The 22528-nt window shown below is 37.7% G+C and overlaps 1 pseudogene; it reads left to right on the top strand.

The window, feature by feature from the left end:
* The first annotated feature begins 6 nt into the window (after positions 1-6).
* Positions 7-16604, top strand: LOC123574555 (uncharacterized; annotated as a pseudogene).
* The last annotated feature ends 5924 nt before the right edge of the window (positions 16605-22528 follow it).

The following is a 22528-nucleotide window of genomic DNA, read 5'->3' as shown; positions in this document are numbered from 1 at the left end:
GTCGCCATGACGACCCGGTCCGAGGCGATTGGTCAAGGTCCGGGACCCTACTGACCAATAAGTGACAGCGCGCAGCCTCGCCCCGGGGCGGGAGAGGGGGCGTCTGGGTCAGCGGCCGTCTGTGGCCCTCCAGCCCGCCCCACCTTCCACCTCTTAGATTTCCTTAACTGCAGGGCAGGCAAGAGGGAAAACCCTGGCTGACAAAGTGCTTGGAGAGAGAAATTTAAAACTTTCTTTCTTTTTATTAGAATCTAACCGAAAAGTGCTATCCAGTACCCCTTGCTTGTCGAGGCAGCAAACAAGAGCTTTTAAATGGAAACACAGCTTGCTTGCAGCCTGTTGTTTGTAATCAGCAGCAGCAGCAGCAGCAGCAGCAATTTCGCCCTAATAAAACAATACCTGTTCAATGTAGACTTTTGGAAACCAAAATCGCATAGAAAGAAGAAGGGAGAATTAAAAATTTCAAGGCCTTAAAAGTAAGGCCTTGTTAGTATATTTCTGTTGATAGGTTTCTGAGGTTGTCCATATTTTTGCAGACTTGACAGCATTCTCCCTCCCTCCCTCCCTGGGTCTCAAAGTGAAAGGACGAGCCTGTGATTTGCATGAACTCTTAAGAAAAACTCTTAATAATGTAGCCAGCATTATTAAAACAAAATATTATTTTATGGGGAGGGGAGGGATACTAGTTACCGTAGGACTACCGGAGGCTTGATGCTGATTGAATGCATTCAGTAATTTACCTGTATTTAGGGTCTAGTAAGACATGACTGAAATGGAAGACTTCGCTCCCTTCAGCAAACCCAGTCTAAAAAAAAAAAAAAAAGATAATTCATGAAAACTAATTACTTCAGGAAAACTGTGAAAGGTGCAATTAAAGATGTGCTGATGGGCTGGCGTGGTGGTTCAAGCCTATAATCCAGCACTTTGGGAAGCCGAGGCAGGAGAATCACTGGAGCCCAGGAGTTCTAGACCAGCCGGGGCAACATAGTGAGACTCCATCTCCAATAAATATATATATACTGATGAAGGGCCATGGAGTTGAAGGATCCTTTCTGCCTTGAGGAACTGTGAGAATGGGAATTGGATGGCCTTTGAGTGGTGGGAGAGGGGCTGCTTTGGAGCTGAACTGGGAAGGATTTGAACTGGCAGGCTGAAGTGTAGAATAAAAATAGGTGCATTCCCCATACTGGTGAATCCACTAGCTTTGTCAATACATCACCACATTCGAGAATACTTCTGAAGGACACATAGGACAAAGCAGTTAGATCAGATAGTATACCACTAACTGCATTTGATAAATTCAGAAATAGACTCAAAGAAGCTAGCAGTCTAAATTCAAACTGCTAAAAGTTGCTCGAAGAAAGGACTCAATCCAAACTTTCTGACTCCACAGTCATGTTTGTTTGTTTTTCCTTTTAAGTATTTTCATATTCCCCATAAAATCAAGAATAAAACAAGGCCGCTCTAGACTCTACATTTTTTAACAAGGTTCTAATGATTGGGTCATTCAGTAAGTCCTTACAGTGATACAGCTTTGCTCCCACCTACTTCCTTAATGCTATTTTTGACAAGTATATTACATTTCTATACATAATAGACCCAACAATACAATTATACATAGTGTTTTATACAATTGCTTTAAATCACTTAGGAGAAGAAATATCTTTATTGGTGCTCTTTGGTATTTTTCTGTGAATACAAATTACTGCTTGGTGTTGTTTTCAACCTGAATAACTTCCTTTGATATTTCTTATAAATCAGGTCTGCTAGCAATACATTCTCTTGGTTTTTGCTTACCTTAATTTTTGTAAGATGCTTTTTCTAGATATATGATTCTTGGTTGATAGTGTTTCTTTCTTTCTTTCAATATTTTAAATATGCCATCCTACTACCTCTGGAATCCATTATTTCTTTTTCTTCCAAGACAGAGTCTCACTCTATCAACCAGGCTGGAGTGCAGTGGCACGATCTCGGCTCACTGCAACATCTGCCTCCCGGGTTCAAGTGATTCTCATGCCTCAGCCTCCCGAGTAGCTGGGACTACAGGCATGTGACACCATGCTCAGGTAATTTTTGTATTTTTAGTAGAGATGGAGTTTTACCAAGTTGGTCATGCTTGTCTTGAACTCCTGACCTCACGCGATTGGCCCTCCTCAGCCTTCCAAAGTGCTGGGATTACAGGCATGAGGCACCGTGCCCAACCATGGCCTCCATTATTTCTGATGAGAAATCAGCTATTAATCTTATTTTGCTTCCCTTACACATACTCTTGCTGCTTTCAATTTTTTTTTGCCTTTGTCTTTTAACATTTTAACTAGATATATTTGGATATTGATCTCTTTTCTTTTATCCTGCTTGAGCTGCCTGAATATGTAAATTAATGCTCTTTTCATCAAATTTGGGGAATTTTCAGACCTTATTGTTTGGAATATTTTTTCTGATCCTTTGTCTCTCTGATGTCTTTATGAAACTCCCATCACGTGTATACTAATGCACTTACTGATACTCTACACTCCTCCGAGATGCTATTTGTTTTTCTTCATTTTTTTCTCTCTGTTCTTCAGATGGCATAATTTCTATTGATTTATCTTCAAGTTTGTAAATTTTTGTTTTGCCGGCTCAAACTTACTGCTGTATTCCGCTAGTGAATTTTTAATTTTGGTTATGGTACTTTTCAACTACAGAATTTATACTTGGTTATATTTTATAATTTCTCTCTATTGATATTTTATGCTTCATAATGAAACACTATCATCATATCTTCCTTTAATTATTTAATCATGGTATTCCTTAGTTTTTTTTAACATATTTATAATGGCTGCTTTGAAGTCTTTGTCTGCTAAGTCCAACATTTGGGCTCTGTCAAAGGCAGTTTATGTGGGTCACATTTTTCTGTTTCTTTGCAGGTCTCATAATTTTTTTTGTTGAAAACTAGACATTTTAGATACAGGCATACATCATTTGATTGCAATTCACTTTACTGCACTTTGCAGATACTGATTTTTTTTTTACAAATTGAAGGTTTTTGGCAAGCCATATCAAGCAAGTCTGTTGGAGCCATTTTTCCAACAGCATGTGCTCGCTTCGTGTCTCTGTGTCACATTCTGGTAATGCTCAAGATCTTTCAAACATTTTATTATATCTATAATGGTGATCTGGGATCAGTGATCTTTGATGTTGCCATTGTAGTTGTTTGGGGTACCATGAACCATGGCCATATAAGATAGCAAATCTCATTAATAAATGTTATGTGTGCTGACTGCTCCACCTACCAGCCATGTCCCCATCTCTCTCCCTCTCCTCAGGCCTTCCCAGTCCCTGAGACACAACAATACATAAATTAGGACAATTAATAACCCTACAATGGCCACTAAGTGTTCAAGTGAAAGGAAGAGCCAAATGTCTGTCTCCTTTTTTTTTTTTTTTTTTTTTTTTTTTGAGATGGAGTCTCACTCTGTCGTCCAGGCTGGAGTGCAGTGGCACGATCTTGGCTCACTGCAACCTCTGCCTCCCAGGGTCAAGCGATTCTCCTGCCTGAGCCTCCCAAGTAGCTGGGACTACAGGCATAGGCCACCACACTCAGCTAATTTTTGTATTTTTAGTAGAGACGGGGTTTCACCTTGTTAGCCAGGATGGTCTCGCTCTCCTGACCTCATGATCCACCTGCCTCAGTCTCCCAAAGTGCTAGGATTACAGGCGTGAACCATGTCTGTCTCTTAAATTAAAAGCTTGATATGATTAAACTGAGTAAGGAAAACATGTCGAAAGCCAAGATAGGCTGAAAGCTGGGCTTCTTGCATAAAGCAGTTAGCTAAGTTGTGAATGCAAAGGAGAAGTTCTTGAAGGAAATTAAAAGTGCTACTCTGGTGAACACACAAATGATAAGAAAGTAAAACAGCCGGTTGCTGATATAAAAAAGTTTTAGTGGTCTAGATAAAAGGTCAGACCAGCCACCACATTCCCTTGAACCAAAGCCTAATCCAGAACAAGGCTCTAATGCTTTTCAAGTCTATAAAGACTGAGAGAAGTGAAGAAGCTACAGCAGAAAAGTTTGAAGCTAGCCAATGTTGGTTCAAGGAAAGAAGGTTTAAGGAAAAAGCCATCTTCATAACATAAAACTGCAAAGTGAAGCATCAAGTGCTGATGTAAAAGCTGAAGCAAGCTATCCAGAGGATCTGGCTAACATCATTGATGAAGGTGGCTGCAGTAAAAAACAGATTTTCAATGTAGGCAAAAAAAGCCTTACATTAGAAGATGTCATCTAGGACTCTCATAGAGAAAAAAGTTAATGCCTGCCTTCAAAGCTTCAGAGAACAGAATGATTATCTTGTTAGTGGCTAATGCAGCCCATGCTCATTTACTGTTCTGAAAATCCTAGGTGATATGGTTTGGCTGTATCCCCACCCAAATCTCATCTCAAACTGTAGCTCCCATAATTCCCACATGTTGTAGGAGGGACCCAGTGGCAGATATTTGAATCATGGGGGTGGTTTTCCCCATACTGTTCTCGTGGTAGTGAATAAGTCTCACGAGATCTGATGGTTTTTTTAAGAGGTTTCCCCTTTAATTTAGCTCTTTTCTCTCTTGTCTGCCACCATGTGAGATGTGCCTTTCACCTTCCACCATGATTGTGAGGACCCCCCCAGCCATGTGGAACTTTGAGTCCATTAACCTCTTTTTCTTTATAAATCACCCAGTCTCAGGTATGTCTTATCAGCAGCATGAAAACAGAATAATACACTAGGTCCCTTAAGAATTATGCTAAATCTGCTTTTCCTGTGCTCCACAACTGGAACAAGAAAGCCTGGATGACAGCACATCTGTTTGCAGCTTTGTTCACTGACTATTTTAAGCCCACTGTTGAGACCTACTGCTTAGGAAAAAAAAGATTTATTTCAAATATTACTGTTTATTGACAATGCACCTAGTCACCCAAGAGCTCTGATGGAGAGGTACAAGGAGATTAATATTGTTTTCATGATTGCTAACATAAATATCCATTCTTCAGCCCATGGATCAAGAAGTAATTTCAACTTTCAAGTCTTATTATTTAAGAATTACTTATTTATTTATTTATTTTTGAGACAGAGTCCCACTCTGTTGTCCAGGCTGGAGTGCAGTGGTGTGATCTTGGCTCACTGCAACCTCTGCCTCCCAGGTTCAAGCCATTCTCCTGCCAAAGTGCTGGGATTATAGGCATAAGCCATCACACCCAGCCAAGAAATACATTTTTAAGGCCATAGCTGCCAAAGATAGTGATTTCTCTGACAAATCTGGGTGAAGTAAATTGAAAACTTTCTGAAAAGGATTTGCCATTCTAGATGCCATTAAGAACATTTGTGATTCATGGGAGGAGTTCGAAATATCAACATTAATGAGAGTCTGGAAGAAACTGATTTCAATCCTTGTGGATGACTTTGAGGGGTTCAATATTTTAATGGAGGAGATAATTGCAGATGTCACGTACATAACAAGAAAACTAGAATTAAAAATGGAGCCTGAAGATGTGACAGAGTTGCTGCAGTCTTGAGGAGGAGTTGCTGCTTATGGATGAACAAGTAAAGTAGTTTCTGGAGGTGAAATCTACTCCTGGTGAAGATACTATGAACGTTGCTGAAATGACAACAAAGGATTTAGACTACTACATAAACTGATTTGACAAGGCAGCAGCAGGATTTGAGAGGATTGACTCCAATTTCGGAAGAAGTTCTACTGAGGGTGAAATGCTATCAAACATCATCACATGCTACAGAGAAATTTTTCATGTATGAAAATTGTCAGAATTAAAACAGAGTCACTAATGGTAAGAGAATTCTGATAAATAGAGCTGGGAAAGGCCATAAAGAGAAGGTTCTCACACTCCTATGCTTGATAACGAAAAGATTCTACAAAAACCACAGCCTTACACAAAGGTCATTACCACCTTATACAAAAAACACTTCTACAAGGTCATCTACCCAACAATTGTCTATACAACCTTGGATTGTATCACCTTGTTATTGATCTTTGTAACCAACGAAAATTATTTAAAAACAACTATGTAGTCCTAATCTTTTCCTTTAAAAACCTTTATCTTTCTTTACCTCCCTGAATACACACATAGTTTACTATGGCATGCATAGTCCCATTGCAATGCTCTATCCCCAAGTAAGTGTCTTTTCTTTTAGAGAGCCTCTTTCTATTTGTTATTTAGGGTGACATATACGGTGTCAAAAGTGGGATCTGAAAAAGATCACGCTTGGGAAGAATCAGTGATTCTTGGAACCAGTGTGTGGTACTCACTTCAGCCCTTTGAGTTCTCTGCTTCCATTGCTCACCTTTTCTGCCCTGGTGAGTTTTCTCTCAGGTTGAGTCTCTCTTCTTTTGGTAGAGGCTTTTTAAATATTATTTGGGATCTGGTTTAGATAAGGCCACCTTAATAAAAAAAAAAAAAAAAACATACATCATTATTGGGATGAAAAAAGACTTTTTGTCTTTTCTGATATGTCCTTTCTGGTATAAAGACAAATGTTTTTTTCCAGATTGAGTACTCTTGGTTTCCACAGAATTTACATTCTGTCTCTGAGGCATATCTTCTGGTGAATTTGCTTTTGGTCTAGCTTGCATACCCAGTTTAATATTTTGTGTGATCTGTACACCTAGGTTAAAATGTTTGTGAACATTCTTATCTGGGGTTTTTTTTTTTTTTTTTTTACTTTTCCCCTTACTTGTTTCTGAAAATCTTCTGAGAGTAAAAATAAGCACTCTGGATGGTGGGTGCAGGACAACTAATTAAAAGCCACAGGGCAATCACCATCATCTAAAACACTGGTCTAAATTCCTGATGTTCTCTGACACGATTTTTGGATTTTCCTCGCTCTTGAGAGATTAATAAGAAACAGAATAGGATTCACAAACATTAAGGCATGCCAGGTTTTCTGGGATTCCAGCCAGCTATATATTATGGCCTGTTCTTGTGTACATTTTCAAACTGATAGGCAAATTCCATCAAGGAAAATTCAGAGTTCAAACGGTCTTTATTCAAAAAACTTGCAACTATAGAGTTAAAATGGAGAGTCTTACATGTTCTCTCTCTATTTTTTTCTACCTACTTTGAATTTGTTGACTTTTCCACTGGTGTTAAGATAAAACCACTTATGGCATTCAAGCAAAGATTTTTAAAAGTCTTTAAGAACTTTCAAATCAATGGTTTTGCAAATTTCAATAAGTTCCATGGTAACCAACAACCCTGATATATTTTAGAAATATAAAATAGGTTTGCTTAACAATTGTGTGCAATGATAAAATACTTAACTGACAAATTAATAATCTAAAGTAAAAAAAATAGATAAATATTTCTAAAAATTAGGCTCTCAGATCAAACAAGTCAAAATCTTGAGCTCAGAGCAGTAACATAAGGTATATCTGTCCAGCATAAAAATTTTACTTTTTGGCTACACCGAGGCCAAAAGGAAAAAGCTGAGAAAAAGAGAAAAATAAACTGCTTAAATTCTTCCCTGTCCACATTTGTTAATGAAGTAAACCAGATCAGCAAATAGATTTGTTACTCGTTCGAGGCTACCTGGAGATTTTATTTTTCTTATACAATTCAGCCAATCCTAGATAAAATGTAAATATTGAAATTTTAACCTTGAACTCACTTGAAGCTAAAAAAAATAAGATGAAGGAAGTTTTTCACAATCAAACTGACATGGAAACTTTTACCCAAAATTTCGATCTTCAGCCTTCATTCGATTACCTATCAGGGCAAATAAAGTTTAGTAATGTGAACAAATCTCAATTTTGTTAGAAATATAATTTGGATCTAACTTTCTTTTATACATCAGTGAGTTGGCCAGGCACAGTGGCTCACACCTGTAATCCCAGCACTTTGGGAGGCCGAGCTGGGTGGATCACCTGAGGTCGGGAGTTTGAGACCAGCTTGCCAATATGGTGAAACCCCAGCTCTACTAAAAATACAAAACTTAGCTGGGCATGGTGGTGCGCGTCTGTAATCCCAGCTACTCCAGAGGCTGAGGCAGGAGAATCACTTGAACCCGGGAGACAGAGGTTGCAGTGAGCCGAGATTGTGCACTGCACGCCAGCCTGGGCAACAGAGCAAGACTCTATTTCAAAAATAATTAATTAATTAATTAAAAAAACAAAACAAAAAAAACAAACAACAAAACAGTGAGTGGTCATACTATCTCATGACTAAAATACTAAAATGAAAGCTATAAGATTTTTATTTGAGCGTGTATATGTTTAGATGTGTTATGGATACGTACATTTATAATGTTGTATTCTGTACTTACATAGTAAAATCTGATGTCGTTGGCCAGAAATCCTCTAAGAATAAATGAGTACTCATATAAAATATAATATGTATATAGCCATTAACCCAGATACCTTTTAGTTCACATGACTAAAGTAGATCTTTAGTAAATAAACTGGTTTTTAAGTTACTGATAAAATAAAAATAAAAATGTCTTCAAAATTGTCAGTATGCATTTTTGCTTAAGTTTACTGGTCAGTTTTATATTGTCTCTTCTAGATATTTTAAGGAATCTGGGTTTGACACAATGGTTACGAAACTATAAATCTAGCCTAAAACAGAATTATCTGTTTGTGTAATTTTTTGACAAATAAGACTTTAATATTGTCAGTTTAATGAAAACAGATGAATATTCTGATACATTTGCTGAATATTTACCAGCAAAATATCCACATATTTAACTTTAAGGTTTTTACTGAAATACCTAACACAGACTATTAAAATGATTAATAGGGAAATAACTTGAAATGGTGATGGGCTTTGTCTACTTTTCAGTTCTCACAAGTAGTCTAGGTAAACTTTTTAAAAAATCAAGTAAATGTAAATCAAATAAATGCTTATAAATGAACCTTTTATGGTTTTCTTCTTTTTTACTTTTCTTTTAAATAAACTTTTTCTGTAATTGGAAACCTTAAAGTTACGTTATGTTAAATTAAATAATAGATACTCTGGTATCTATGCCTGGGCCATTTCCAAATAAAAAAAAATTTTAACTGAAACACATTGCCGAACATAAATATAAGCTTGTTCTTGGCTTCTTAAGTTTTATAGAAAGACTAAAGTATATGAGTCTATTAATATACAATAAAAATTATGTTATGCACAATCAGAAATGATAAGGGGAATACTACCACTGACCCCACAGAAATACAAACAACCATCAGAGAATATTATAAACACCTCTATGCACATAAACTAGAAGATCTGGAAGAAATGGATAAATTCCTAGACATATACACCCTCCCAAGACTCAACCAGGAAGAAATTGAATCTCTGAATACACCAATAACAAGTTCTGAAATTGAGGCAGTAATTAGCCTTTGAACCAAAAAAAGCCCAGGAGCAGATGGATTCACAGCTAACTTCTACCAGAGGTACAAAGAAAGCTGGTACTATACTGAAACTATTCCAAAAAATTAAAAAGGAGGGACTCATCTCTAACTCATTCTATGAGACCAGCATCATCCTGATACCAAAACCTGGCAGAAATAAAACAAAAAAAAGGAAACTTCATGCCAGTATCCTTGGTAAACATCAATGCAAAAATCCTCAACAAAATACTGACAAACTGAATCCAGCAGCACATCAAAAGTCTTATCTACCATGATAAAGTAGGCTTCATCCCCAGGATGTAAGGTTGGTTTAACATATGCAAATCAATAAGTGTGATTCATCACACAAACAGAACTAACGACAAAAACCACATGATTATCTCAATAGATGCAGAAAAAGCTTTCAATAAAATTCAATATCCCTGGTATTGAAGGAACATACCCCAAAATAGTAAGAGCCATATATGACAAACCCACAGCCAATATCATACTGAATGGGGAATACTGGAAGCATTCCCTTTTAAAACTGGCACAAGACAAGGATGTCCTCTCTCACCACTGCTGTTCAACATAGTATTGGAAGTTCTGGCCAGGGCAATCAGGCAAGAGAAAGAAATAAAAGGCATTCAAATAGGAATAAAGAAAGTCAAACTATCCCTGTTTGTAGATGACATGATCCTACATCTAGAAAACCCCATCGTCTCAGCCCAAAACCCTCTTAAGCTTATAATCAACTTCAACAAAGTCTCAGGATACAAAATCAATGTGCAAAAATTGCTAGCAATCCTATATACCAACAATAGTCAATCTGAGAGCCGAATCAAGAAGACAATTCCATTCACAATTGTCACAAAAAGAATAAAATACTTAGGAACACAGCTAACAAGGGAAGTGAAGGATCTCTACAAGGAGAACTACAAACCACTGCTCAAAAAATCAGAGATGACACAACAAATGGAAAAACATTCTATGCTCATGGGTAGGAAGAATCAATGTCATCAAAATGGCCATACTGCCTAAAGTAGCTTATAGATTCAATGTTATTCCCATTAAACTACCATTGACATTCTTCATAGAACTAGAAAAAAACTATTTTAAAATTCATATGAAACCAAAAAAGAGCCCAAATAACCAAGGCAATCCTGGGCAAAAAGAACAAAGTTGGAGGCATCACACTACCCAACTTCAAACTATACTACAAGGCTACAGTGACTAAAACAGCATGATACTGGTACAAAAACAGACACATGGACCAATGGAACAGAATAGAGAACCCAGAAATAAGACCACACACCTACAACTATCTGATCTTCAACAAACCTGACAAAAACAAGCAATGGGGGGTGCCCATTTAATAAATGATGCTGGGATAACTAACTGGCTAGCCATATGTGGAAGATTGAAACTGGACCCCTTCCTCACATCACATACAAAAATTAAGATGGATTAAAGACTTAAATGTAAAACCCAAAACTATAAAAATCCTAGAAGAAAAATGAGGTAATATCATTCAGGACATTGGCATGGGCAAAGATTTCATGATGAAGATGCCAAAAGCAATTGCAACAAAAGTAAAAATTGACAAATGGGATCTAATTAAACTAAAAAGCTCTGCACAGCAAAAGAAACTATCAATAGAGTAAACAGACAACCTATGGAATGGGAAAAAAACTGCAAACTATGTATCCAAGAAAGGTCTAATATCCAGCATCTATAAGGAACTTAATCGAGAACTTACAAGAAAAAACAAACAGCCCCATTAAAAAGTGTGCAAAAGACATGAGCAGACACTTATCAAAAGAAGATATACATCAGGCCAACAATCATATAAAAAAAAAAAAAAATCATGATCGTCCAGGCTTGGTGGCTCATACCTGTAATCCCAGCACTTTGGGAGGGTGAGGCAGGCAGATCCCTTGAGGTAAGGAGTTTGAGACCAGCCTGGTCAACGTAGTGAAACTCTGTTTCTATTAAAAATACAAAAAATAGCTGGGTAAGGTGGTGTGTGCCTGTAATCCCAGCTACAAGGGAGGCTAAGGCAGGTGAATCGCTTGAACCTGGCAGGCAGAGGTTGCAGTGAGCTGAGATCACACCACTGCACTCCAGCCTGGGCAACAAGAGTGAAATTCCATCTTAAAAAAAAAAAAAAGAAAGAAAGAAAAGAAAAAAATCAACATCACTGACCATTAGAGAAATGCAAATCAACACCACAATGAGATACCATCTCATACCAGTCAGAATGGTTATTACTAAAAAGTCAAAAAATAGCAGATGCTGGTGAGGTTGTAGAGAAAAAGGAATGCTTTTATACTGTTGGTGGGAGTGTAAATTAGTTCAACCATTGTAGAAGGCAGTGTGGCCATTCCTCAAAGACCTAAAGACAGAAATACTATTTGACCCAGAAATCCCATTACTGGGTACACTCAAAGGAATACAAATCATTCTATTATAAGGACACATGCACACGTATGTTCATTACAGCACTATTCACAATAGCAAAGACATGGAATCAACCTAAGTGCCCATCAGTGATAGACTGGATAAAGAAAAGTTGGTAAATACACACAATGGAATACTATGCAGCCATAAAAAGAATGAGATCATGTCCTCTGCAGGGACATGGGTGGAGCTGGAGGCCATTATCCTTAGCAAACTAATGCAGGAACAGAAAACCAAATACCACATGTTCTCACTTATAAGTGGGGGCTAAATTATGAGAACACATGGACACATAGAGGGGAATAACACACGCTTCTCAGAGGGTGGAAGGTGGGAGGAGGGAGAGGATCAGGAAGAATAACTAATGGATACTAGGCTTAATATCTGGGTGATGAAACAGTCTGTACAACAAACCCCCATGATACATGTTTACCTATGTAACAAACCTGCATATCCTGCACATGTACCCCTGAACTTAAAATAACAGTTAAAAAAATATGTTATGGGGAAACATATTTCTAAAACTTATAAAATAGTTCTGATCTCTAAAATACTGATATGTAACAGACAAATCAAGATTTCTTGCTTCCCAGGCTCTTGCTAAAAATTTAAGGTTGCTAAGAGTTAAAAATTCACATTAATATATTCAACTTTGTATTTAAAATATACCAAAAAAGTCAGATGTGTTTTTGATGAAAAAAATTATAAGAACAGTATGCAAATATGCTCTTTGTTGAGAAAGAAAGAATAATTTTGTCTAATTCAGAGGTTATTTGAAGATTGTTTTAAAATATGGATTTATGAAGGAAATAGAAATAAAATAAAATGGAACCAGCAAGTAGGAGAGAGAAATGTAAAGAAAAGTTATAAACATGAAAATGTGTTTTTGGTAAAAAACATGAAAAAGAAAAGAGAATAATTTTAAATAAGAAAGAATCTTGCATGGTAAATTTTGTCCTACAGTAAAGTAATTCATTATTTAAGATAGAGGAAGTATAGGAAAATGCAGAAAGCCCAAGTATGTCATCAGTGGTCTGAGTAGGTTGCAGTAAGTTTCATCAAAAATAATTTATAGAAGGAATTGTTTGTATGATCAAATTGGCTATAATTGGAAGGAAATTATTTAAAAGTATTTCTAAAGATTGAAATTGGACCTTAAAAATGCATTAATCCAAAATGTTAAAATATGGTTCTCTGTGTAAAAACAAGATTTTCTTAGAGTATTGATTTGCTCTTAGTAGAATTGCAAGAGGTTTTGATTTTTAATTCTGAAACCCATTTATTTAATAGCCATCTTCTAAACTACAGACAGTTTCTGTTTCATCCAGATATCTAATTAGTTTATCTAGTTTCAGGTTAGAAAATGCTGTGTTTTTTATTCAGAATGGTAACTTCATTTCTTGAGGTAAAATTTTCCTTTTTGAAACTTCTCAGACTTGTATGTTAGAAGTTCAACTTTTGCTATACCTCACCACATATGATTTGTAGGACATACATCATTGCCTTCTGCTCTTTCTTCCCTTGAAAAGGTGTATCATTTTGCTTGGCTCTGGTGATAACTCTCTCCTTCAACCTTTTTGTCAACTGCTGTAACTTGTGTGTGTGTGTGGAGACAAGGTCTTACTATGTTGCCAGAGCTGGTCTTGAACTCCTGGCCTCAAGTGATCCTCTGACCTCAGTGTTCCAGAATTCCAGGATTACAGGTGGGAAACACTGGGCCTGGCCAACTGCTGTAACATTTTCTTCAGTTTTAACTCCGTTGTTATGACCTGATGCTGACATTTTATTTTGGAGGTCTAGAAAAGCAATGTTTTCCTCCAATATAATTTGATTCCATACTCTTGGCTTTTCTTGATGTGTCTGAATTGTTCCATGAAACCAGGAAACTTGTCATGCTATTACTAAGAGCCAAGAATTCTCCTGGTCAAGGTACTAGTTCTCTTGTTTACATTCCTCTATAAATAGCATACAGTCATAATCTGGGATATACCCTTCATGTGTCTGATTAATTTGAGTTCCAGGTTATCTAAATGGGCTTCACCTAAGGAGGAGCAATCACACTACAGGAGATTTTTCTTTACCTTTTTGGTAATTGGCCTTAAAATATATATATATATATATTACATTATATGAAGATAATACCTCCATTGTCTTTATTAAGTTTTGATTATTTAGGAAAACTGGGCTTTAAAGAGGTTAAGATTTTAATATCCATGCAACTTTCTGGGCTGCTTTTGAGTCTTTTATCACTCTGAATAATGAATAACTTATTTTATAGTGACTGGTGATTCTGTTTTTTAAAATTATTTGTATTTGTTAAAATTTTTTGTAAAGACAGGATTTTGCTATGCTGCCCAGGCTGGTGTTGAACTTCTGGCCTCCTGCATTGACCTCCCAAAATATTGGGATTACAAGCATGAACCCCCATGGGGGCTGGGGCCTGTGATTCTCTTTTGATCAACTGTTTTGAACCTTTTAATATCTTTGGCAGTTTTCCCCAGAATCAATATTCTAAATTATCTCTTTTTGACCTAAAATTAACTGGGATTTTCTGGGTGGGCCTCCAGAGAGCCTCAAAAAATGTCTCTCTATCTTGCAGAGATACTAAATGATTAGACTTAGGTAAATTGTATGGGAGGCATTGCCAAATGGTAAGTGATGCTGGATCTTCTTTCAGTTACAATTAGAGGTATGCTATTAATATAAAGTTTCAAAAATTATTTAATGTTATTAAAATCTGTTAATTTATCAAAAGCCATAATTTTATTGCTATGTTGAAGGTTTTCTAAAGCTGTATTTGTGTGGCTATCTTATTAAAGTGAGTATTCTAAGGATTATATAAAATTTATAAAAGATTATAAAAAATTTATAAAAGTCCTGATGTGACACTGTCAATCATGATTCTGGTTGTTATCGTAAAATACTGCAGTAGTATAAATAAATAAATTTCTTTGTCAACTGAGAGCTTTCATCAGATTTTAATCATGGCTATTCTAAGTTTTTGTCATCTGTAATTACTGTTGTGAATTCTTCTTTAAAAGAATTGCAATCAGCTATAGTCTAAAATTGCTTTTCATGGAAAACGCTCTAACAAGGGCTCTTGAACACAGATATCTGATAACTTTAAGATCAACGGACTCAATCAAAATTTCCAGAACCCTAATTAAAAAACCAGTGGGTTCATAAAACTGCTAATTAACATCAAGCAAAACAAAACAAAATCATGAAACTAAGCAATTGATAAAAATAATGTTCTTACGACTCTTACTTAAAACCTTATTGGTTCTTTACTTAAATGTTTTCCAGATTTCAGGAAATTTTATCTCATAAGCTATCTATAGTTTATAACAATTTGGTAACGCATACAAAAATAGAAGCAACGGCTTCTTCTCCCTACTTGATTCTTCCAAAATTCAGAAATTATTCATGAGTATTTTTATTCACATAAGTTCAATAAAAATACATTCTCTCTTGGGGATTTGGGGCGGACCTCAGCTAGGCTCCGCTCGCGGGTCCTGCAGCCTCTGGCCTCACTAGTGCAGCCCGGTGCGGCCCTCGTGAGGCGCGGCTGCGTGTGCGCTGGTCCGGCCTGGAGGAAGCGCCCCTTTGCTCTCCCGGGGTTTAGCGCGACTGCCCGCAGCCGGAAATCCCTCATGGACCTGCGCCGGGCCAGATGGCGCTGCGGGCGGACGCCCCCGCGGGTGAGTGGCTTTCCCGCTGAGGGCGGGCCCGCGTGGCCCCCGCACCCCGCTTCCAGTCCCGTGAGCAGCCGGGTTTCGTGCCCTCAGGTGGCTGTGGTTAACAAGTCGTGAACTTGTGGGAATTCGTCCATCAGGGTTTACCTGGTGTGCTCGACGTTTTTCAAGTGAGAGGTAAGAGTGTTTAAAGAGGGTTCGAGAACATGTCTTGGACAACTGCAAATCAATTGACTGGAAAATTGAGAGCTTAACAGCTGAATTTGTGAACTTAGAGTTCCTCCGTTTAATAAATGTAGGCTTGATTTCAATTTCAAATCTCCCCAAGCTGCCTAAATTGAAAAAGTTTGTACTCAGTGAAAATAGAATCTTTGGAGGTCTGAATATGTTTGCAGAAAAACTTCCAAATCTCACACATCTAAACTTAAGTGGAAATAAACTGAAAGATATCAGCACCTTGGAACCTTTGAAAAAGTTACAATGGCTAAAAAGAAGATGAGAAAGACGAGGAGGATGAGGATGGTGAAGAAGAGGAGTTGGATGAAGAGGAAGATGAAGAAGATGTAGAAGGGGATGATGACAAAGATGAAGTCAGTGAGGAGGAAGAAGAATTTGGACTTGATGAAGACGAAGATGGATGAGGATGAAGAGGAGGAAGAAAGTGGAAAATGTGAAAAGAGGAAAGAGGAAGATAGAAACAGATGATGAAGAAGATGGTTAAGACCCCAGACCACCTGCAGAAACAGAACTGTTCAGTATTGTTTGGACTACTCATGGATTTGGTAGCTGTTTAAAAAAAAAAAAAGTAGCTGTGATACAAACCCCAGGACATCCACCCACCCAAAGAGCCAAAGAATAGGTTCTGTGACATTCTGCCTTCCTCCATTTAGTCCCTCTTGGTAATCTACCACCGAGTTTAGGGACTTCACCCCAACAAAATTGTAAGCGTTGTTAGCTTTTTGTGTAAGATTCTTGCTGTAGCATGGATAGCTGTGATTGGTGAGTCAACCATCTGTGGCTACCAATTACACCGAGATTGTGACAGCATTTTTACTTTTTGTACAACAAAAAAGCTTTGAAAATAAAATCTTAACATTGAATATATATGTGTGTGTATATATATATGTATAATCTCTTTATAAGTAGGATACAAGTGGAAACCTTGGTTATATTACCAAAATTTTGACTAAAATATCACATTTAAGAATGTGCAGAAAATACCTGGCTTCCAGAGTTCCCAGCCTCACAGTGAGTAAAAATTGTCACTTCCTAGCAGGTCCAAGAACCTTAAAACTGTATGTAAAATCTAAAGTTTGCCTTCTTATGGGTTCCTAGCCCCAAAAGGTTTTTAAATATGAGATTCCTAAGTGATCAGTACAGAGAGAAAAAGTAATTTTTCCAAAACCAACACTGTAATCCATCTGTATTGGACTGTAGCCTTGTGTATTATTTTCAAGTTCTCATTATCTACCTGTAGACTAGACTAGACCCTGAATTCTCCTAATTTTCTCTAATATTTGGTTACAACTCTCCAACTAAAAACAAAAGTTGCCCCATTCCTAAAGCCCTACAAGCTGAAACTAGACAAATTTTAAGAAAGAAGTCTCATGCTCAGTGTATTAACCACACAAAAAACTCACCATGCCACCCAATGTCATGACCAGAGATGCTCATCAACTACAAACCAGGATAAAAAGTTGGTGTTTTCACACCATAAACAGCTTTTCCCAAGATGTTGAAATAAGACTCCCGGCCAGGCATGATAGCTCACACCTGTAATCCCAGCACTTTGGGAGGCTGAGGCGGGCGAATCACTTGAAGTCGGGAGTTTGAGACCAGCCTGGCCAACATGGTGAAACCCCGTCTCTACCAAAAACACAAAAAAATTAGCTGGGCATGGCGGTGTGCGCCTGTAGTACCAGTTACTTGGGAGATTGAGGCAGGAGAATCGCTTGAACCCAGGAGGCAGAGGCTGCAGTGAGTCGAGAATGTGGCACTGCACTCCAGCCTGGGCAATGGAGGAAGACTCCACCTCAAAAAAAAATTTTTTTAATAAAATAAAAATTTTAAAAAAGAAAGAAGACTCCATAACATAATGAGACCTCCCTTAATGTTACCTTTTTCACTTGGCAAGTGAAATGGTGTAACCGAAATTTCACAGTTAATAGCTGCTAACCTAACAGAATCTACCCTAAGAAATCCTTTAGTAACCACTGGTTAAATAAGAAAATGTCTGTACTATTGCTAATACTACATGCTGTACCTAGACACATCTTCTCTGGAAAAGTTCAGACCCATGTTTACAATATAAGAAAACAGGCCACATGATTACAACAGGTCTCACTTAATTCCCTATAGTCATTTGATTTATTCAATTAGTTGTCTTTAAGCGTAGATTCTGGTTGAGGTGGGAGTATTGCTTGAGCCCAGGAGCTCGCAATCTGCCTGGGCAACATAGTGAAACCCTGTCAAAAAAAAAAAAAAAAAAAAAAGTTTTAATTAGCTAGGCACAGTGGTACCTGCTGGAGTCCCAGCTACTTGGGGGGCTGACCGTAAGAGGATCACTTGAGCTTGAGAGATTGAGGTTGCAGTGAGAGGCAATGACTCCACTGCATTCCAGCTGCAGTGACAGAGTGAGCCCCATCTCAAAACAAATGAAAAACAAAAGCCTAGGTTCTAGCTGAAAACCATTATGCAAACTAGAATTTGGTCATATGATTATTAATTTTACTTTGTATTTTCCCTTTTTAAACTTTGGATCTGTTATTTATTAAATGTTTGCAGAAGTATGAAACAATGCTGGCTCAGCACTTTGACATAATTGCAAAATTGAGCTTAATAATGGATTCTGGTAGACTTAACTTAAAGCCACTTCCTCCAACCTTCTTTGTTGCGCAAATGTAGCTAAAAGTGTTTTGACACTGACTGCTAGTCACCAATTACCCCCCTCCACTGCTCCCAGTGTGACACAAGACCAGCCACTGGAACAGGTTCATCCCAGTGTCGAGAGACATCAAAACCTAACTACAGGTTGATTGATCAGTGATGCTTTTGGAAAAAGATCTTCATCAAAAACGGGAAATGCGAAAGTTATCAGAATCAAAATGGAGTCACTAATGCTAAAAAAAAAAAAAAAAAAAAAAAAACCCTGCCAAGTAGAGCCAGAAAAGGCCATGAAGAAAGAATTCTCAAGCTTGTATGCCTGATAACAAAAAGACGGCACAAACCACAACCTTGCACAAAAGTCATCACAAACTTATACACAAAATCCTTCTGCAAAAACATCTTCCCAAGAACTGCCTGTCCCACCTTGGTCTGGGCATCATCACCCTTGTTATTGATCTTTGTAACCAAGGATAATTGTTTCAAAACAATTATGCAACCCTCCTCATTTTTTTTAATTTTTATTTTAAAAGCCCTTGTCAGCTGGGCGCGGTGGCTCACACCTGTAATCCCAGCACTTTGGGAGGCTGAGGCAGGCAGATCACGAGGTCAGGAGATCGAGACCATCCTGGCTAACACAGTGAAACCCCATCTCTACTAAAAATACAAAAAAATTAGCTGGGCGTGGTGGCAGGCGCCTGTAGTCCTAGCTACTCGGGAGGCTGAGGCAGCAGACTGACATGAACCCAGGAGACGGAGCTTGCAGTGAGCCGAGATCACACCACTGCACTCCAGCCTGGGCAACAGAGCGAGACTCTGTCTCAAAAAAAAAAAAAAAAAAACCAAAAACTCTTGTCTTCCTCTACCTCCCTGAATATGCACTTAGTTTACTATGACATGCATATTCCCATTGCAATGGTCTGTCCCCAAACATACATCTTTTCTTTCAGAGAGCCTCTCTCTGTTTGTTCAGATTGACATGTGAAAGAAGAGTCAATTGATGTGGCAAACTTCATTGTTGTATTATTTTAAGAAATGCCATAGCCACCCTAATCAACCCCCACCCTCATCAGTCAGCAACCATCAACAGCAAGGCAAGATCCTCCACCATCATAAAGATTACAACTCACTGAAAGCCCAGATGGCTCTAAGCACATTTTAGCAGTAAACTATTTTTAAATTAAGATATGTACACTTTTTAGACATAAAGCCATTGAACACTTAATAGACCACAGTATAGTGTAAGCATAAATGTTTATATGCACTGGGAAAACAAAAATTTGTGTGACTCACTTTAATGCAATATATGCTTTAGTGCAGTAGTCTGGAAACAAACCCGCATTAGCTCTGAGGTATGCCTGTGTGTTGTAGCAACTCTGTCTATTGTTTCTCCATGCCCAGGGCTCATTGTTTTTGTTTGCTTGTTTGCTAGTATATTTGTTTGGCAACTGTGGTATTATAAGAAACATATTTGGGTTTTGTTCTTTGTTCATGGCACAGAGCTCCTAAAACTCTTGGAATTTCCTGAATGATGAGAATGTCTTTTGTTATTCATAATAAGCTCCTTTTGATCACACTGAATTTATACTAATAAGGTGACTTAAGGTGGAGCCCTTAGATAGTCTGGTGATGGGGCTGACCACCAGAAGAACCAAGTGATTCTAGAGTGGAGACATTTAGCTCCACTCACCCAGCTCCAAGAAGAAAGGTGAGGGGCTGGAGATTAAACTCTGAGAGAACTCTTGAACAATAAATGTTGATATACTTCTGGACTGGTGAACACATGGAAGTGCTGGGAAGGTGGCACCCCGAAAAGTCATGGAAGCTCTGCACCCCTTTCCTTACTCCTTACCCTATGCATCTCTTCCATTTGGCTGTTCCTGAGTTGTATCCTTTATAACATCCTTCGTAATAAATCAGTAAATACAGAGTGCTTTCCCAGCTCTATGAGTCATTCTATCAGATTATTGAACTTGAGGAGGGGGTCATGGGAACTACCAATTTTACAGCCAGAAGTATGGGTGGCCCAGGACTTGCATTTGGCATCTGAAGTGAGGGCAGTCTTGTAAAACCAAACCCTGTTAGCCTGTGAAATCTGACACTAACTCCAGGTAGTTAATGTCAGAATGGAATTTAATTGTTGGACACCCAGTTGGTGTCTGGAGAATCAATAGTTGGTTGTTAGTGTTGGAAAACACTCCAGTGACCTTGGCTACACTAGTTTGTTGAAGTCTATTTCCTGGACACTGTGCAGTCTCTGGTGTTACTTATTAGAGGGCACAGCCTTGGGCATGAGCAGAGTCCCTTGACTCCCCAGATGAATCTTAACAAGATAAACAAAGTAACATAAAGAATCATCTCACAACTTACAACAAAGATGGATTTAAAAACCAAGTGATAATAAAATAATAAACAAATATGCAAGGGATTTTTAAAATTATCTTTTTATTACTTTTTACTCTTTTTTATCATAAAATATTCATTTTATATGTGATTATATAAAGTTCTAAATTTACATTCCTCAAAAACTCTCAAAGCCAAAATTAAAACAGAAATGCACTCATACATTATGGGGTGCTGTGCAATTTACTCAGTATAACTTAGCAATAAATATCCCCTTAAAATCAGGCCACCATTCCCCTCACTTTATAAGTATTATTATTTTGACATAAACTAGCTATATACTAGAAAACTTAATTTGCTACTGTTTTCTTTTTCTATGACTTACGTATTTATTTTAGGGTCTCAGGTACATTAAGTTGGATTAATTGTGACACACTCTCAGCAGAGGTCCTCTAGTTATTTAGCCAGTCATTTTACATAATGTAATAAGCACCTGTAAACCTATAACCCCAAAGTAAAAGCTAAGATTTTGATAATAGTTTACATCTAAATATAAGAGTCTTTCATTCCCCATGCCTGCCTCCCCCCAGCCAAGGTAACTGTCTCCTAAATCCTGTGTTCATTATCTGCTTGCTTTTCTTTTTATATAGTTTTAGTATACCTATATGTAAACTCAAAATTATACGTTTTAATTTTATTTTTAAGTTCATAAACATATACCATGCTCTATGTATTATTTTCATTATTTCATGAAGTTCTTGGGAAAATTTAATTGGAGCCTCTCATTTCTTGTAAAATATCTGGCAGGAAAGAAAAGTGAAAGAAAAACTTGGAAATAATCATTTTTAGAAAAGAGAAGTGGGACAAAATTCAGATATTAGGAAACAGAAATACAGGCTATTATCTTACTTTCCATAGCTTGGAAAGTTTAAAAGTTCTTGTTGGATGACAAATGTAAGTCATCACAGTGTAGTAAAGAAAAAAAAAAAAAAACAAAAAAAAAAACTAGATTGAAGCTCCCTTCACTTGGCTTGTGCAAGTATTTTTGTCTCTGAGCCTCAGCATCTTAATCATTAAAAACAGATTAAAGATATTACCGGTAACTCTTGGAAAAGTATTTCCAAAATAATCTGCAATATGTTAATAGGTATGAAAGGGGAAAGGGTTCTATGGTCAAATAAATTTGAGAAATGCTGACTTAAACAGGCTTCTTGATTGCAGGCCTTCTCAGATCTGTGAATTAATGGCCTGCACTGTAAATCTACAAAAGGGCAATAATCCATACAACACTCCCTAGGCTAATTTCAACATCAAATCCTTTTCTTAAGAATCACCTTTTAAAACTGCTATTTAAGGAACGCTGACTCAGAGACTTTTTGAAACTTAAATGACATAATAATAGAAATGATGAGTAGGATTTGGACATGCAGATGCAAGAACAGAGGTAAGCACTTTCCAGGCAGAGGAAGGAGGATGAGGGATGAGACCAAGCACAGAAGCAAGAAAGCAAGGGCCAGGAGGGAACACAGGGTGATGAGAGGCAGAGAGGAGATGATGGGAAAGCACCTTCAGCAATTGAGGCAAGAGTTGGTGGTTTTCTTCTGCAAGTAATGGAGAGCCCCTGAAACTTTCAGAAGAGGAAATTGACAAGGGACAGAGAATAGAGCTTTTAGAAGGATGCTGGGGCTACAGGCCATTGCCTGGATTTGAAGCAGACAGGTCAGGGTAGGGGGGCAGGAAGCCTAGTTAAAGATAGCCCCAGGAGAGGTGATGCCGTGTGCTGATTTAAGCAGTGGCAGTGG

The sequence above is a fragment of the Macaca fascicularis genome, chromosome 7, assembly GCF_037993035.2.
Source record: "Macaca fascicularis isolate 582-1 chromosome 7, T2T-MFA8v1.1".
Lineage (NCBI taxonomy): Eukaryota > Metazoa > Chordata > Mammalia > Primates > Cercopithecidae > Macaca > Macaca fascicularis.
The sequence above is the reverse complement of the archived record's forward strand: the minus strand, read 5'-3'. Positions and strand labels throughout refer to the sequence as shown.